This window comes from Geotrypetes seraphini, chromosome 4, assembly GCF_902459505.1.
Source record: "Geotrypetes seraphini chromosome 4, aGeoSer1.1, whole genome shotgun sequence".
Taxonomy (NCBI): Eukaryota; Metazoa; Chordata; class Amphibia; order Gymnophiona; family Dermophiidae; genus Geotrypetes; species Geotrypetes seraphini.
This window is the reverse complement of record NC_047087.1, coordinates 239,618,412-239,630,492: the sequence shown is the minus strand read 5'-3', so window position 1 is coordinate 239,630,492 and position 12,081 is coordinate 239,618,412. Positions and strand designations below refer to the sequence as shown.

General features: G+C 42.0%; 1 protein-coding gene across 8 annotated transcripts in view; it reads left to right on the top strand.

The window, feature by feature from the left end:
• MYPN (myopalladin) overlaps positions 1-12,081 on the top strand; it is a 314,293-nt gene that overhangs the window by 41,261 nt on the left and 260,951 nt on the right. The window contains exon 1 of one of the 8 annotated variants that reach the window (XM_033941749.1): positions 5,351-5,635. The exons of the other annotated variants lie outside the window; for them this stretch is intronic. The gene's annotated coding sequence lies outside the window, so the exon portion shown is untranslated. Of the gene's footprint in view, positions 1-5,350; positions 5,636-12,081 lie in introns of those variants that run through there. 8 annotated transcript variants of the gene reach the window in all.

The following is a 12,081-nucleotide window of genomic DNA, read 5'->3' as shown; positions in this document are numbered from 1 at the left end:
ATGCAGAAATAAAACAAACAAAGGAATAAAACTATCTTTTTTTTTTCTTTGTGCTTTTGAGAAAACTCCCAAATCCTACCTGGAATCTCCATCCTTTTAAATGGGTAATATGCAGAAATAAAACAAACAAAGGAATAAAACTATCTTTTTTTTTTTCTTTGTGCTTTTGTTTTTTCTACATATACCCGGAAGAGTGGACTAACACAGCCACCACACCACGTCATCCTTCTAAAAAAACCGAAGCAATCCCTTTTAAAAATACATTATCCACCCCCAATTGCTGACATCTCTCCTATAACATTTATAATTCCACCACATCAGATGCCACTGATAAATCAAGTGACACAAGTGAAACAGGAATAACGTCATCTATATAAAAATAAATCTGATCAACTGGGGCACACAGGTTCAGGTTTATTAAATTTGCTTATCTGCTTAGGGAAATAAACATCCATACAAATGGTTACAAGAGACAGACAGAGAACGAGTGCCACCACCAGTGCAGAAACCTGCTTGTGAGGAATCCAACAATTACCTTCTAAAAATAAACCACATAATTGTGGTTCAACCTTCTTTACAATTACCTCCCCTTTTACAAAATTGTAGTGCGTTTAACGCCAGCCGCAGTGGTAAAAGCTCCGATGCTCATAGAATTCCTATGAGCATTGGAGCTGCTACCACTGCGGTCAGTGCTAAAAACCGTGCTAGTTTTGTAAAAGGGGAGGGGGAGGTGGTTAATTATCTAACAATGAGAGATTGGACATAGGCCTAAAGTTAGCATAATTCGTCTCATCCAAATCTTCCTTTCATAAACAATGTATAACTAGCGTTTCCTTTAAATGGGCAAGCATCAGCCCTTGTAACAAGGAACTATTAATAATCAACGATTCAATTTTGCATAATGTCTGAACAAGATTGAATCAATTTTACTGAAATGAGATCTATAGCACATTTAGGCATCCCCAATTTATGCCAGGGTTTTCTATGCCTAAAGGTAGGTGCCGATATCAGAGCCTAACGGCACCTGATTCACAAAGAGGCGCCTAACTCAAGAACATGGCCATGATCTGCCCTTAACCACACTTTGGGCTAGGCGCCTACTCTATAGAATCTGGATTTTCCAGTTAGGTGTCTAACTTTCAATTAAGTCCAATTATAACCAATTGTGAGGTGTTCAGTGCAAATATTGGCACCAGTTAAGCCGATTGCTTATAAATTAGGCATTGATATAGATGCCTAGCTTTAGGCAGACTATATAGAATCAGGGCCTAAGGGTACAATTGTATATGAATCTATAAATGTATGCCCATTTTCCATTTGTTTATTGATTCTTTTCTAGGGCTAATTTTTCCCACTTATCTAAACTATACTTACCTCGCAACAATGATAGGGAATTGTTTAGTCTAAGAAGGCATATTTGTAGTATGATTATGTGTGTGTGTGTGTGTGTGTGTGTGTGTGTGTGTGCAATTAAAAATATGTTGGATGTAGTTTAGTTTGGCAAGCGGTCAAATGTATTCATCTTCAAAGGTCTATGGATACACCCCTTTATACTATAATCATAGGGCCCAAAATTCAAAATCCAGACGTCTGGAAACCCTATACATAGGTGCGATTCACGCAAAAGCCAGGCACCAGAAATGTAGGCCATGAAAACCCTGTGTCTGGGCCAGAGTCTTAGACTCTCCCACTGCATCCCAGGATGTTCACTAAAAGGTGCAAGGAGTGTGTATGGGAATGTCAGGCTCAGGGGAGGGGTCTCTCCATGGAGGGTTAGTGTGTATGGGGGAGATCAGTTGGTGAGAGAAAGAAAGAGAGAGACAGGAGACAGAAGGAGAAAAAAATTGGGGGTCTCCCTGCCAGTTCAGCTAATCACAGTAGGGGAATCCCCAATCAGCTGAGCCAGCAGGATTCCCTGAAGCTGTGGTTTTGGGGAGTCCTGCTGGCTCAGCTGATCGGGGCTTCCTCTGCCATGATCAGCTGATGGCAGGCTGTGGACCATTGTTGGAATCCCTCAGCAAAGATAGACACCAGAAATGGAACTTTTCTTTCTGTGTATTGTAACTATGTAGACACTTTAGGCCACCTAACGTCACTTCTGGCGTTGGCCATGTTGTTCGGCAGTCTAAGGCACCTACGTAGGTGAAATTCTGGCACTGGTGAATGCCTCAACATTGCTATTTTTTTCTGTTTCTAACAGTGTTCTTCAATTAACTTAGGCATCATTTTAGAATTTCCACCTTAGTGTCCATCTCTGGGATAAGGTGACTGAAGTCACCAGAAACAAAACTTCAGGTTTTAATGAATTCTGTCAGAGCAAACAGTTTGTAAAGCAGCTGCTCAGACCCCATCCTTTTATGTGAAAAAAAAAAGTTACAAAAGTTCAGACGTAGTTTTTTTAAAGGTGGCTTATAGACCCATGACATGAAAAATGGCCAGTCTCGACATTCTGAATCCGCTACTTTTGCCACCTTTTCCCAGAGATTGGTCACATATGTTATGTTTTAATATTTACTAAAACTTACTGCCTTAACTACAAATAGTGAGAAAAGAACTTCAGTCATCTGACAGGAAATAGTCATTCAGGCCCATTCATTCATACAAGATAAACAGTATGAAAGAAAACATATCCAGAAATCATGACAGCCTGGCTATGCCTCAAGGTCTAGGTTGAGAAGCATTGCCTTTTAGCATCCACAAAAGGAAAGTAATGCATAGATTGAAGTATATTGGAATAGGAGATAATGTCCTTTTGTGGATTAAGAACTAGTTAAGATAGAAAACAGAGAGTAGAGTTAAATGGTCAACGGAGACAAGTAGATAGTGGGGTTCCCCAAAGTTCTGTTCTGGGACTGTTGCTTTTTACCATATTCTCACTTCTAAATCATTTATAAATAACTAGTGAGGTAATTAAAGTTGCTGATGACATACGAGTTCTCAAAGTTGTTAAATCGCAAGAGGATTATGAAATCAAAATGGCAGATGATTAATTTGTGAGCAAGTACAAAGTGGTGCCTATGGGAAAGAGGAGCCAGAATTATAGCTATGTGATGCAGGGTTCCACACTAGGAGTCACCACCCAGGAAAACATTCTAGATGTCATAATTGATCATACATTGAAATCTTCTGCTCATTGTGCAGCAGCAGCTAAGTAGAGTGTTGCACGGGGACAGAAATCCCACCCGTACCTACCCATCCCCGCCAAAATCCTACCTGTCCCCACCCATCCCCGCGAGGAATCCCCTCCATCCCCGTCAAAAGTTACCTGTCCCCATAAATGAAACACATTACATAGTATGGACATCCGGAAATCCAACTGCATGAAGTAATATAAATAAAACATACATACATACATACATATATATATATATATACACACACACATATATATATATATATATATATATATATATATATATATATATATATATATATATATATATATATATATATATATATTTTCTATGGGGAACTTTGCTTTGATAAATAAGCATTTTGGATTACGAGCATGCTCCTGGAACGGATTATGCTCGTATTCTAAGGTACCACTGTATGTATATGTGTGTGTGTGTGTGTGTATATATATATATATATGTATATATATACCCACAGTGGTACCTTAGAATACGAGCATAATCCGTTCCAGGAGCATGCTCGTAATCCAAAATGCTTGTTTATCAAAGCAAAGTTCCCCATAGAAAATAGTGGCAACACCGACGATTCGTTCCAGAACCCGGGGTCTGTACCTGTCGGGTGCCGGATGCTGCAGCGCCGTCTCCTCCGTCCGCCTCCTCTGTCCATCATCCAAAGAAGAACCCCACAGTGCCGCTTCAGGGGGGATGCCTCTAATGTCCGCCAGCTGCAGGAGAACCCTGCAATGCCACTTCAGAGGGAGGCCAGCCCTCCATGTTGGATGTCCCCCGCATGCTGGAGAGCCCCCACCTGAGCCCACGCAGCCAAGCGCCACCCCACCTGCACGCCGCGCACGACACGCACAACACCGATGATTGATGCTGTGCGCATCACATGCAACGTGCAGGCGGGACGGCACCCGACCGCGTAGGCCCAGACAGAGGTCATCCAACCTGCGGAAGGCACCCGACGTGGAAGGCTGGCCAGAAGATAGAAGAGGAATCACCCGAAGCGGTGCTTCCTGGGCTGTAAGTGCTCGTTTATCAGGGCAGTGCTCGGTTTGCGAGTCAAGTTTGCTGAGTGTTTTGCTCGTCTTGTAAAACACTCGCAAACCGGGTTACTCGCAAACCGAGGTTCCACTGTATATATAGTATAAATAACAGAAAATCACAATGAATCAAATACCAAATGTATGCATAGTGTAACAAAACTAAAATGAGGACCAAACCCAATTAAACATAGAAAAGCCAAAAGCATTTATAAAATCTGGCCACATGATAAATGAGAGAATCTAGCAATGATAGCATAGAGACAAAAAGGCATAATATATGGATCAAGGGGAACAAGTCAAGCAAAAACCTAGAACACAACTTAAATAAAATAAGTAATGTAAAACAGACTGGATTGTGTAGTTTGAAAAAAAAAAAAAAGAGGATTTAATAGTAACCAAAAAAAAAAAAAAAAGCTAAATCCCATATAAAAGCCATCATCAGGTGTAAAACCAATAAATGTATGTTTTCAGCTAACGAAAAGATAAAATCATGATATAAAATTGTTCTAAAATAATGTAAAATTAAATAAGCCAGACAAAATAATGAGGAAGCATAGAAAAGCCAATTAAGAAAAAAACATGTGCAATTGTATATAAACCAGAATAAAATGTCATGAGAAACCAAGGTAAAGCCACAGGGTAACATAATCAAAGTGAAAATTTGAAATATGCGCTAAACAGAAGGAAAGGCAATGAAACTAGATACAGCAGTGAGTAAGTCAGAATAGATGATGAAGCCAGAACAAAAAAACAAAATTAGACACTGGGACAAACTGAAACAACTGAAGCAATGAATACAACCAAAATAGAGAATTGACGGTAGCAAACGGAAAGAGAAGCATGAACTAAAGCAAAGAGTAAAACAGGACATCAGGGCAAAATAAAAAGGGATTTTCCTGATTAAACACTCCATTCAATGTGAAACATTTTCCTTGGTCGCACCGCTACTTCTGAATCAGGTCTTTTCCTCCTCCTCTCAGTCGCCAGTATCGGGGCCTTTGGGGGACTCAGGCAGCTCAAATACAGGCTGACTTCCTGCTCTAGCCTTGCATGTGACACCGCCCGACCAATCAGCGCAGCAACGCAGTGAGCTCAGCACGTAGGCACACTGAGCGCCTACGTGCTGAGCTCACTGCTTAGTATGGTTGTTTCTGCTGCGGTGCTGGATCCAGACTAGTCTCAATTTGAAAATCAACGAATGACATTAGCCTCGGAATGGGAACCCCGGATCCATCCCTGTGGGAGTCCCGTTGACTTTGGGGGATTCCCATGATCCCCGTTCAGACCTCTACTAAGAAGCCAAATAGAATGTTAGGAATTACTAGGAAAGGAATGGAAAACAAAGATGGGAACGTTATAACGCCTTTGTATTGCTCCATGGTATGGCTGCACCTTGAATAATATGTGCAGTTCTGATCACCACATCTTAAAGACATTGTGGAATTAGAAAAGGTACAGAGAAGGGTGACAAAAGGGATGGGAAGTCCGCCCATCCCCGCATAGGGAAGTCCGCCCATCCCCACTTAATCTAAGGCCTGATTGGCCAAACAGACTTTAGATGAAGTGGGGATGGGCGGACCCGCTATGCCAAAGGCCTGATTGGTCCAGGCTTCTAGAGCCTGGGCCAATCAGGCCTTAGGCTTCGGCGGGATGGGCCGGGAAGGGACGGGCTCGCTTCATTTCGACGAGGCGTGCCTGCCGGCTCAAGACGTGCAAGACCCATCTAAGAACAGGTTTGGTGGAGTGGAGGTTTGGGGGTTGTTAGCATCGGGGGGGGGGGGGGGGTGCGTCTTCGGGCAGGAGGGATTGGGCACCCTCCTGCCAGCTATCGATATTGTCGGGGGGGGAGATCGGTAATGTCGGGGGGGGGGGGCGTCTTCGGGCAGAGGGTTTGGGCACCCTCCTGGTCAGGGGGCCGCGGCCCGCTATACTTATAGCGGCAGAGAGATCCCTTGCCGCGATAAGTATAGCGGCCGCGCCTACTTACAATGTAGGCCAGCATTTTGCTGGCCTACATTTTAAGCTTCTCCTCTACTAGGGAGACGCGTAGGGCCGCCTAGGTTCAGCCTAAGGCCCGCCTAAGGCCCTTAGACGAGCTTAGGCATCTTGCGGGTCTCCCTAGGCTCCCAGAGGTGCCTTCAGGCTTGCCTGGGAAGCATTTTTTTTTTAAAAACGTGCATCCCGATTGGCTGATTAGACAGCTGTAGGACGCCTAAAATCGGGATGCACTTTAGAGAATCAGGGCCTTAGGGCCTGATTTTATAAACAGTGCCTAGAGAAAGTTCAATATTGCTATTTTCGTGTGGTACTAATGAACTGAATTGAAAGAGAGTTTTGTTCATACTGCTGGTGGCTCATTCTGTGTTACATCTGTGCAATTAAAATAAATTTTAAAAAAGGTACAAAAGTATAAAATAAAATAAGAAAAATTTTAGGATAAATGACAATGAAAACTGAACATTTTATGATCTGTATTTGACAGTAATAAATGAAGAGACTTTGGAAGGAGGGGTTTAAGGCCGATGACTGAAGCAGGAGTTTACGTAGTTCACCTACCAAGCTGTTAAACTGACTCCAATGAAGTACTCTGAATCCGAGGCTTTTCCTACCGTTGTTATTTAAAGTATAACACAGGTCACTTTTTGGTGGGCTTTTCTGATGATTGCAAAGTGTTGGCTTAAGACCACCATATAGATTTAAGAAAATTAACGTTTGACCATTAGTACAAAAAATAGGAATTTCAGCCAGTTTACCCCAGTGCCTCCTCTTTTCCAAATATAATAAAATTATAGAACTAGAGGACATGAAATGAAGTTGCAAAGAGAGAAGTCAAAATCAGGAAGTACCTTTTCTCACAGAGGGTTGTTAATACCTGAAATGCTCTTCTGCAGGAAGTGATGGAGACAAACAGTGACAGAATTAAAAAACACAGGATACACATAGAAGATCCCTGGGGATGGAGTATAAGCATAGAGCATTTTCACTCAAAGCAAAACATAACTTACCCCCTCTTTTACTACGCCCGGTACCTTTTTGGCCCTTATTCGTTTTAAAACCTGGTCTAGCCCAAAACATTCAAATAGTGCTGTGGACGTTTTGTAAAATGTTTAACTATCGCTATAAAATGTCCAAGTGTTAAGCCAGCCCTAATCCCACCCAAAACACACCTTTAACACACATCCCTTAAGATTTAGGCACACTGGAGATAAAACGACCAGAAAGACAGTTTCCAACATGGATATTTTGACTAGTAATATGTTCAAGTGCTGATTTGTCATCTTTTGGACATCTGTTTTTTCAAAAATGAGCCCCAGTGCACACTAAATTATGTCAACTCCTATAAGTCCACAATAATCAAGGGGACAATCCAGTGGCGTAGTAAGGGTGAGTAGCGCCTGGGGTGGTGGCATCCCTCCCCCGCTCTTTTCCCTGTCCCCCTGCCGCGCACGTGTCCCCTTCCCTTTCCTCATACCTTTTAACTTCTCTGGCGTGAGCAACATGCTGCCCACATCGGTGTTAGCTCACCCTTTGACATCACTTCCTAGGTGTGGGTCCCAGAAGTGACAGAGAGAGAGAGAACGCTGATGCCAATGCAGGCAGCAACCTTATGCCAGAAAAGTAAAAAAGGTATGGGGAAGGCAAGGGCGTGTGCAGCAAGGAGAGGAGCAGGGGAGTGAGCAAGCGAGGGTGGCAGAGAGGAGGAGGGGTGCCAATGAACCCTTAGGAAGACCGCACCTCCCTTACTATGCCACTGGGACAGTTCCTAAGAAATAAAGGCTAATTTTCTTCAATAAGAAAGAAAAATAGAATATAATTCTAAATCAAAGAAAAGGTCTAGATTGATACATATTTCATTCTCTACTTCCATTTTCATCTTGCCTGGGTTATGGGAGGCAGAATCGATCGACAATTATCAAGAAAAGCTCTAAGTTTGGGATCATAAAGCAAGTAAGGATTACCATCTATATGAATCAAACATTTACAAGGAAATCTTTAAAATTATTGTGCGCTCAGAGCCAATACTTCTGGATGAATCGATAAAAATTTCTTCCTCTTGTCATATGTCTCAGTAAATATGTCTGGGGAAAAAACAGACTTTCTCTGCATAACACCTCTTGTCATATGTCTCAGTAAATATGTCTGGGGAGAAAACAGACTTTCTCTGCATAACATCTTCTCTTGGTTCCTGAAGTATAACTTCGGAAACCAATGATTATCTGGAGTAGCTCTTACTACTTCCTCCTTCAGAGAGGTTCCCGAGATTTGAGTTATTACATTACATTACATTACATTAGGGATTTCTATTCCGCCTGTGCCTTGCGGTTCTAGGCGGATTACAATATAGAAGATGTCTGGGCAATTCCAGTAGAATTACATTACAGGATAAGAGTTGATTTCAGGAACAGTAGAATTATGATACAACAATTTTAACAGAATGGTACATAACACAGAGGATAATACATGTCACAGAAGATAATACATATCACAGGAGATATTATATATCGATTGAATCAAGTTAGATTAGGTGTAGTGTAGAAGGGTTACAGTACCTTCTAAATCACAGACAAGGAGATACTATAGGTGGGTGTTTCTGAAGGTGTTGATTGGGAACTCGTTGGGAGGAGGTTAGAGTGATGGGAGATATTTTTTGAACAATAGTGTTTTTATTTCTTTACGGAAATCTTTTATGTCTGTTGTTTTGATCAGTAATTCTGAGATGTCAGAGTCGATTTTAGCTGCCTGTGTCCCTAGGAGGTTGTCGTAAAGTTTCTTACGACGAGTTCCGTTGAGAGGTGGGAAGGTGAAGATGTTCTGCGTTCTCCTTCTTCTGGGTGAGAGGTAGTAGTGGAAGCGGTTGTTTAGGTAACTAGGTGCCGTGCCGTGGGTTACTTTGAAAATGAGGCAGTAGAGTTTGAATTGTATTCTTGCTCTTATTGGTAGCCAGTGCGATTCTAAGTATGCATTAGTAATGTGGTCATGTTTGCTGAGTGAGTATATGAGTCTGAGGGCTGTGTTCTGGATGGTCTGCAGTTTTTTTATTGTGTTGATAGGGCAAGGTAAGTAAAGGCTATTGCAGTAGTCCACAATGCTCAGCACAAGAGATTGGACAATGATCCGGAATTGGTCTTTATTAAAAAATTTTCTGATTTTTCTTAGATTTCGCATTGTGAAGAATGCTTTTTGGGTGATTTTTTGAATTTGTATTTGCATTGTGCAGCATCTGTCTAGATGTATACCCAGGATTTTGAGGGAGCTTTGTATTGGGTACTTGATTGAGTTTACTTCCAGTTCTGTTAGGGATGGTTTTTTGTCCTTCTCTAGCATTAGGAATTTGGTTTTGTCTGGGTTCAGCTTCAACTTATGATTTGTCATCCATTTTTCTACTGTTTCTAGTGTTGTTTTTAGGCGTCCTGTGGAGGTTGGATTGTGGATGTCGAAAGGAAGGAGGATGGTTATGTCGTCCGCATAGCTGAAGGAGGTAATATTTAGGGTGTCCAGGGTGTTGCCTAGGGAAGCTATGAATAGGTTGAAGAGTGTGGGAGAGAGGGGAGAGCCTTGTGGCACTCCGCATGGATTGGTCCATGGTTCTGATAGAATGTCTTTTGATTTGACTCTATATGTTCTTGTTTTAAGGAAGCCTTGGAACCAATTGTGAACTTTTCCTGAAATTCCAATTGCGTCTAGTATCTGGAGAAGTATGGAATGGTCCACCAGATCGAATGCAGCCGAGAGATCAAATTGGATGATTAGCAGTCTGTGTCCTTGGCTGAGGTGTCTTCGAGCTATGTCTAGTAAAGATACCAGAAGAGTTTCTGTACTGTGGTTGGTTCTGAATCCGGATTGGGATGGATGTAGGATGTTGTGGGCATCTAGGTACATGGACAGTTGTTTTGCTACTAGCCCTTTATTATTTTGACGTATGTTGGGATTGAAGCGATTGGTCTGTAGTTCGATGGGCTGTCTATTAGACCTTTGGGGTCTTTCAGTATAGGCGTAACTATGATTTCACCAAGGTCAGGTGGGAACTGGCCTTCCCTGAGTGTTGTTTGCAGCCATAATATGTAGCTAGCTCTGAAGTTGGTGGACGCTGTTGCTAGTAGGTATGGTGGGCAGTTGTTCAGATCACATGAGGATTTGCAATATTTTCTGTATAGCCTGTCCAGATCAGACCACTGGATTGTGGGGAAGTCGGTCCAGGATCTGTCTGCTGATATGGACTCATCTGTTAAGGGTTTTATTAGAATCTCGTCTATGTTGTTTTGTGAGTTATTGAATGTTGTTCTGATTGAGATGATTTTGTTTTTGAAGTGGTCTGCTAGTTGCGAGGCTGTAGGTGTTAGGTTTCCCTGGGTGGCTAGACATGGTTTGGTGTCGGTAAGGGTTTTTACTAGGTTGAAAAGTTTTTTTGTGTCTGGGTTGTCGGTGCCTATGAGGTTGGAGTAATAGTCTTTACGTTTTTCCTTCAGTTTGATTTTGTATTGCTTGATTTGGATTTTCCATTCTGTTTTAGTGTTATCTTGTTTCTGTTTTAACCATGCCCTTTCTAGTTGTCTACATTTCCTTTTTAGTTGTAGGAGTTCGATGTCAAACCATTTGTCTGATTGTCTACATATTTTATTTTTTGCTTTTAGTGGTGCTAGTTTATTCAAGGTCGATTCGCTGAGAGACCGCCAGGTGTTTATGAATTCACTAGGGTTACTGGAAACTAATGCTGGGTCCACTGCGCTCCAGAATGTGTTGGGGTCGATTTTCTGTCTGGTCATAAAGCTTGTTTTGGGAGGAGTGGGTATATTTTTGTTTTGCTGCCATTTGATGGTGAAATTGTATTTATAGTGGTCCGACCATAGGGTGGGTTGCCAAGCGCCGTTGGTTATTTGGATGTTTTGTGTATTGAGGTTTAGGGATGAGTATGCTGCAATATCGAGTTGATGACCTTTTTCGTGTGTTGGTTCAGGATTGAGGATCTGGTACGATAGGGTATTGAGGTATGATAGAATATCTACTACTTGTTTGGAGGTGTGGTCTTCTAGGTGGAGGTTTAAATCACCAAGGATCAGATTATTTGTAGAGGAAAGAGAGTTCTGGAGGATGAACTCTTCTAGATCTTGTTTGGTGGTATTCCATTTTCCTGGGGTGATATAGCATAGAAGGCAGTTTAGATTTCCTGTAAGGGTGGAGTCAGAAAGTTGGCAGGCTAGAAGGTCTGAATGAGGGGTGGAGTGCTTGGCTAGTACTTTGATGTTGAAGTTGTTTTTTACTATGATTGCTAGCCCTCCTCCTCTTCTGTTAGCTCGGCATATTAGTTCAATTTTGTATCCGTTAGGGCAGAGTTCTATAATGTGTGGGTCTGTATCAGATGTGAGCCAGGTTTCTGTAAGGAAGAGGCATCCTAGATCATCTTTTATCAGCCAGTCTTTGATTAGTTCTGTTTTTGGACTTACTGATCGTATATTTAAGTATGAACATGCTATTGTGGTTTTTTTGAGGGGGATGGGGGTAGTAGTTATATTTGATAGTATTTTATATGATGTCTGAGGTCTTTGTAAGCTTGTCTTGGCTTTTGTTGTATGTCTTTTACCCCAGGTTGTGGGAATGCTTACTTGGTCGGGTGGTGAACAGAGGATCAAGTTTCTAGAGGTTTGTAGTTTCCTGGTTTGTAAAACAGATTTGTGTGGTACTGTGATGATTGGGATTGGCTGTGTGTGGTATCCTGCTGTTTTCCATTTGTCTATGAAGAGGGATAGCAGTAGTAGCGCAAGGATGAGTTTGGGTGTGTTTGTATCCATTGTGTGAATGGTGGGTAGTAGTTGAAGTGGGATTTGTTGGTACTTTGGTGGGCCTTTTATGGAGGAGTCCGGCTATCTGAGACTTCAGTTGGTACTTTGGTGGGCCAGTTA